This window comes from Mytilus edulis, chromosome 13, assembly GCF_963676685.1.
Source record: "Mytilus edulis chromosome 13, xbMytEdul2.2, whole genome shotgun sequence".
Lineage (NCBI taxonomy): Eukaryota > Metazoa > Mollusca > Bivalvia > Mytilida > Mytilidae > Mytilus > Mytilus edulis.
The window spans coordinates 56559029-56566527 of record NC_092356.1 but is presented as its reverse complement, the minus strand read 5'-3'; the positions used below and the strand labels follow the sequence as shown (position 1 = coordinate 56566527).

At 32.6% G+C, this 7499-nt stretch overlaps 1 pseudogene; it reads left to right on the top strand.

Moving 5' to 3' along the window:
• Window positions 1-385: 385 nt before the first annotated feature.
• LOC139500420 (uncharacterized) lies at window positions 386-7284 on the top strand (annotated as a pseudogene).
• The last annotated feature ends 215 nt before the right edge of the window (window positions 7285-7499 follow it).

Sequence of the window (7499 nt, the reverse complement as noted above, 5' to 3'; positions counted from 1 at the left end):
TTACAGTTCGAATTCAATTGAAACTTCAAGATAACTTTCGAAAACAATACATGTATCTGACAGTTTTGTATTTTCAATGTGAATAAAAGTTGGTTTGCAAAACATCACCGTCATTTATATCTAGGTCTTATTTAGAAGAAGTGACGGTAACCACTTATCCCATATACATTGACAATGAGACAACTTTCTTTTAGACACAAAAATGATGTTGAATTAATCAAGTTTAGGTCACCGTATGCCTTAAACAAGGAGAAAAACACACAAACCGCACGAAAGCAAGCTATAACAGGGTCCTAAATTATAAATGTAAAACAATTCAAACAAGAAAACTACCTGCCTATTTTATGTTCAAAACGCATATGGTATAAAGCAATCAAAGACAACCATGGAATTACAAGCATGTGACTCGGGAAATGGACTGAGTCAAAGTGTTGTCGCTGACACAAACAGTACAACAAAAGTACAAATAATAAAAAATGATGAATAAACCTTAACTCGTCCTTTGACAGAGCCTGTATAGTAAATTCGCGATTTGTGCCAAAACTTGTATCATAGTTAAAATTATCCATTAAATATGATAAATATACATGTATTCGCAGTTTACTATGAAATCCACTATCACTGAACTAGTATACATATTTATTAAGGGGCCAGCTAAAGGACACCACCGGATGCGGGAGTTTCTCGCTTCATTGAAGACCCATTGAGGCCTTCGGCTGTTTTCTGCTCTATGGTCGGGTTGTTGTCGCTTGGAATTTGTATGAACTTTTCATGTTTAAATCCCCCCTTTTTTGTTTTTGTTTTACCATATATGTTTTCTTATATAACTAAGAAGTGTATAAAGTTTGATGCAGTTATAATACTTCGTTTTTGAGATATGGCGCGACATGTTAAAAAAAAACACATTCCTGTTTCACTTACATTTTCTGTAACTCAAAAAGATTTAATTTGATTTTCACTAAAAGGTTTACAGATCGTTTGGCCATTATAAGAAATAACTATTTTAAATTTTAAGAAAATGAGATAAGCTGTCCTGAAGTTACGGTGCGACATGTTTATAGTGGACAGACGGATAGATAGACGGACGGACGGACAGAATGACTGATAGACGGAGGAACGGACGGATGGAAGGAGGGGGTGTATACAATAATACGGCCTGTCAAAATTGGGATGGGCGTGTAAAAACGCAAAGAAATAAAGAAAAATCGTAATTAAGGTCAATAAGTTTTATTAGGATATCGGCCAAGTCGATTTATTTGTATATTTGTCTGCCTTATCATTTTCCTATATAACTTTTACATATATTTGAAAAAAAAATGTATAGAAATCGATAAAAAGAACTTGATATTCGGCATTTATTTTGAGAAACATAATCCAACTGACATAATCCGATTGCCCGGGTGTCCCTGTTTTCTCATTTCTTAAAATATTTTAATTCGGTATACACTTTATAAGATAAGTGGCGAATCTAGATGACGTATATGTTGCACGCCCCGACCCCACCTTTGGTTGCCAAAACTTTATTGATTCCTGTATTTAAAGATTTTGTAAAGCAAAAAATAATCAAAATATTGTTCGACTCGCTACGCTCGTCGGTATGTAAAAGTTGTTTGAAATACGCCCACTTTGAAATAAACTGAATCCGTCTGTCCGTATATATTGTCAAAATATATTGTCCAACATCAGTATACGATCATCATAACACAATGGCGACAGTGCAGACTGTTTTTAATAATGTTAACAAAATATTTATTATTGAATTTTATCGATGACCTGAGACTATTATACTTATTTGTACATAGCAGTATAGTGATAAATAAATTTTATTTTAATGCATGGTAGTTGTAATCCTACATTCATTTTCTATGTCGATTATGCATGCATATGTCTTATTATCGACGTTTATCCTTAAGAAGATTTATTTTTAACGATGGTAGAAAAGATTACATACATGGAATGATTAGATTACTTATAAAGGTGTCCATTCTTTTGTGCGAGAAAATCACATATCAATTGTGTGTTTCGATTTTTAAGACCGTAAACTTTAATTTCAAGTTTAAAAATGTTCAACATATTCTCCCATAACTCATATAGAAAAAGCATATTTAGAGAGCTTTAATCTCAATATGCTGTTAAAAAGTTTCGGAATGCAAAGTAAAATTGAATATTTGTGTTCTATAAGAGTATGAATTTGCGTATTATTTATTTGAATCTGAGACTCATATAAATAATAAGCCGCTGTCCGGTGAACGAACTTGTTTTCGACACAAAACTCCTTTTGAACGCTGAAGTTAAATAATCTATTATAATGTAATGCGATTATGATTTTTTTTATTTGACCAAACCGGGTTATGCATTTTGAAATCTATGACGAAACCGGGATGTATACATTGACGAAACCGGCCAGTTCGATTTTGACATGACCCATTTCTTTCGTTCCATACACAAAGTTACAATTATTGAGATGCTCATAATAACTAAATTTGCAATCTCCGTGTCAATATCTATCTTCCCGTACCTTTCTTTCCGTACAATGTGAACAATTCAACGAGAAATTAAACAATTTCGAGGCAAGGTTCACTCAATTCGTCATTTTGACATGCATTTTGACTTATTTCTCCGTTAATAGAGAACGGTTGTAGAAAATATTGCATCTCACAATAGAAAATAGTTGTATATGTATATTTATTCTTCGATATCATAAAAAGAATAAAAAAATAAGGAGAAACCTACCTTTCTTTTGTCTATTGGTGTTCCGTCATTGTTCCGGATGTTAGATAGCATCGAGTCCGAGCAAATTTTGCCGGTGTGGTTTAGACACAGTGTACTCGTAATATGGATAACGGATTTGTAGATATGATTTCACTGGTAATACCTAAAGTTTTTAGGATTTATCTTTTAGATAGGTCAGTTAATTGTATTTAATGGTTTATCTAAATAAATCCACAGGGACTCGGTTAGAAGATTAAAATTTTGTAAATCAATGTTTTTTACATTTTATTTTAGTATTTCCTGTCTATTTGTATTACTTTATTAACGTATTTGACGATGTCATCGATATTTCTTTGTTTTCTAGCAATGTGCACTTTACTATCCATATGCGTATACTGAAAAAACCTAAAGGGATCTAAATCGCCATCTTGGATTGCCTAACCTACTTTGAATAACAAATATTTAAAAATATTAATAAATTACTGTATACCTTACAAATGCACTCATTTTCTTCCTAAATAACTCTTCTATCACATGCATAGTTTCATTTTCCGATCAACGGAACCCTTACGCAGCTTTGGTTGCATTCAGGTCTAAACATTCAAATTTCCCGGCGAAAGCAACGTAACTGGCACACTTGTCGTTTCGCAACGATTCAGACGACAGGGGAGGTAACATCTTGTTATTCGGAACTTCTCGGATGAATACTCACAACCTAATGATAACTACCCAAATTATCGAAATTAAATTTCTCGCAATAATTTCCCCGCTAACTACAAATCCGCCAAAAACAGAATCTGAAAAGTTAAAACAGAATTGTAGAACAAATGGAGGAACCAAGTTCGCTAGTTTCATGGTAATTATTTATTTTAATTTAATAGTCAAAATTAGTTATATAACAGTTAGTTGATTTAGTTAGGAGTCTCTTTCCTGATAAAAATACTAGATTTCCAGTAGTTTGGTTTTTTTTGTTCTTTTTTTTTTGGTGGGGGGGGGGATGGGGTAGGAGAATCTCAAAAGTAATAATCTGGAAATACACAACTTTAAATAGTTATTTCAGTGTCTGTCCCATGTAAGGAGCCTCTAGTTCGGCGGTTGTCAGTGGTTCATGTCTCTCATATGTCTTTTTTTCTAACTTGGCTTATATTTTTTGTCTAGGTCCGATGTAAGGAGCCTCTAGTTCGGTGGTTTTCGGTGGTTCATGTCTCTCATATGTATTTTTTCTAACTTGGCTTATATTGTTTGTCTGGGTCTTAGCCGACTATATGATATTGGTTTTTATTCTTTGTTGAGTGTCGTACATTGCAAATACTTAGATCTAATGACTTCGTATAAATTTGGGTGGATAGATGTTGCATTGGCACTATATGTAATGCTAATATTGAAAGAAAAAAATTGCTTTCGACGACACCAAAAAGAAAGATTTTTTTCGCAAAAGGCAAAAAAAAAAAAAGTTTGACTTTAAAAAACTCCCCCCCCCCCCCCCCAATTCAAATGGTTGCTGCCTAAGTCCAAATACTGCTGTGTATTGCAGGATTATGAGAAGTAAATCAATTGACTGAACTCATATGGAATATACATGATATATTCATGCATAAAGTTAGATCATTTCAAAAAGTATAATAATGGTTTACATCATTTAGACAGCAAGCCAACAAAAAATGCCCTTTAAACTTCATATGCGAGTTTATTTGGGCTTGATCTTCATTTCATGATTATCTCATTGGCTATTATACTGAAGATGAAAATAACTTTTTTAAATAAGCCCAAAATGCAGCACAACTATAATTTTATGAATAAAGGAAATATGTGGTTGATGAAGTTCAGACAGACACCCAGCAAACAAAAATTACTTTTCAAATTAAGAGTGTCAGTGCAAATACTAGACATTACACAGTTAGCTGTTGACTTTTGTCTTTTATAAATTCTATGCACTGCTGTACAAGTCAGGGAAGTGCCCTTAAACTTAAATACAATTGTCCATTCCCAATCAATGAATATTTGTATTTACTGAAGCTAGCTTTTATGGGATTTATTACTTATGTATATATCCTTGTCTAATAAAATGTTGCTTGAAAATGAATCTAGTACCATAATGTATGAATAAAAGGAGATGTTGGGTATGCATCAACGAGACAGTAACTCAGGAACAAAAATAACAAAAACAAGGCCTATAAGCAAAAACAAATGTTTAAGGCTACCAAAACAACACTTTTTAATTCAAAGAATATATTTTTTTAGGCTGACAGAGAATATCTTCCAAGATGAGAACTCATCCACTAAATTGTATGAAATACAACAGAGAAATTTGGAATTTTCAACACATGAAATTGGAAGATCATAAGAAAAATTCCTAGGTTTATGAATTGTGTGGCTAAAACAAAGCGATGTAAAAATAACTATAAAAAATTCACCAAAGTTTATTATGGACTTGCCTGGAAGGTTCCGGTTTCAAAAAAAGATGAATTGAAATTTCAACACATTTCCAATATGATTTAAGAAAATACCATTTTAATAAGTAAAACCGACCATGCAATAACATTAGGACACTTTAATGGTTGTTTAGTTAATGGCAACAGAATTTTAACAGAAATTACTTTTCATTCCTCTGGTATATGGAATGTAACGATTTCAGGTAAAAAGGTTTTTCTTGATGATTTAAAAATATCTGACACATTTGAATTGTCTAAAGAAAGTGTAAAGTGCATAATTGACTTAGCAAAAAACTTTATAATCTGCTCTTGGGTTGATGAATCTGAAATCAACAATATCATTGATTTACCAGAAAATGCGCCAAGAGAAAATCGTGCAGATACCAGTCATGATTCGATATTTAAATACAGATCTAAAAACTGCAAATGGTGTTGTTCCGTTTCAATCAAAATTAAATGTGTGTGTGGTATGCAGGAAATTTAAGAAAAAAAATAATGACAATGATTTTCAAAATGACAACAAGACTTTACAGAAACCATGCATGTGATGATTTACCAGTATATAACAATAATGTGTTACAATTGAAACAATTTTTATGTGGTTTTCCAGAAAAAGCAAACTCTTTTTTATTATCACAAACTCAGTTTGTTAATTTAAATCCTCATGCTAGGCGCTGGGATAAAGATATCATCAGAATGTGTCTATCAATTTACTGTCGTTCTCCTCGTGCATATGAAGATCTTGCAAAAAGTGGATTTATGGTTCTTCCGTCCGAGTGTCTACTCCAAACGTATAAAAACAGAGTGCAGCATGAACCTGGAATACAAACCAAAATATTGGATTAGGTGGCTATGAAGGCTGGATTATGTTGGATGAGATGAGGAGGACTTAGAACTTCGCAAAAAAGGAAACTCCTTTGAAATCATTTTCTTTAATGGGGGACTTGACGAAACAAACTATATGAAAATTCTTTGTAGCGGTAAGGAAAGTCTCCAACTAGCGTCCCATGTGTTGCAACTTTTGTTTTTAGGACATACAGGTTTCAGGTGTCCATTTGCACATTATCCAACGACACAAGTCACTCCATCTGAAATGTTTTTAATATTTTGGCAATTAGTAAAAATGCTAGGATTGTTTTGTTCACAGTAATATATGTTAGTCTTGATGGTACTCAATACAACAGAGACTTCATGAAGATATTAATTGATGGTAAAACATCAGAAACAATGTTTTCAATGAGTATTAAGAACATATATGACAGTTCAAAACTAAATATACATGTTATAATGGACTATTCCAATGTTATGAAAAAAATTCGGAACAACATATCAAAAAGCGGTCTTCTCAATACTCACAAAGAAGTTTTAAAATTTGAATCAAATCATATTTTGTGGGAGCACTGGTACAAGACATACCAATGGGACATAGCTGTGCATCCATTAAAAATTTATCAGCAGTTAACTATGGAACACTTTTTACTCACATCTCAATCAACGATGTGGAATAAACTAGCTGAGGATGTCTTAAATAAAAATATGCTTCATTTAATGCAATGCTACCAAATTGTACTGAAAGAAAAAGGAGACGAGCTAAACAGTAGCATTGAATTTCTAAAAAAAAAACTTCTGTGCTTGCAAAATTTTTTAGGGATCAACGTCCTATATGTCAGTATTCTGATAAAAGACTTGATGAGAACAGAGAGGTCCTGAATTGGTTCAGAGCTTGGGAGGCTAGTATTAAGCAATGTACTGAAATCAAAGATAAAGAAAAGTGCCTATTATCATTTCAAACAAGAGAGGATCTAACCTCACTTCTGGTGGGTTTTGATGACATGTGTAAAGATAGATTTCAACGCATATCTTCATCAATTATTCCAAATCGAATTAATAGTGATGTTTTAGAAAACATATTTTCTCAACAAAGAGGTCTACACAATAGCGCAAATACCAATCCTACTTACAAAAAAAAATGTACCTAACGTACAGCAGAACCATGAACACTATTATACTCGGTGAAGGTTCAATATCAAGAAAATCAATCACAAGTGGACTGTCAAACTGTACCACAACAAACATCAATACAACTGGAACTTCCAAGGAGACATGTAGCGAACCCTGCAAGAAAATCAGGAAACAATAAACTTCTAAAAATGTATGCAATAGAATATAATGACAAAATTTGAATTTGTTGAAATGTGTAGTTTTTTTTTATTTTACATTGTTATTTATTTTCCTGAGTTAAGATAAATGAAACAGGTCAGATTATTAAAGATAATTTGTTTTGGTGAAACGCAAAATTTCTGACCTCTAGATGACATGTTTTTTTTTGTGTTGTTGGATTGCTATCTCATTGAA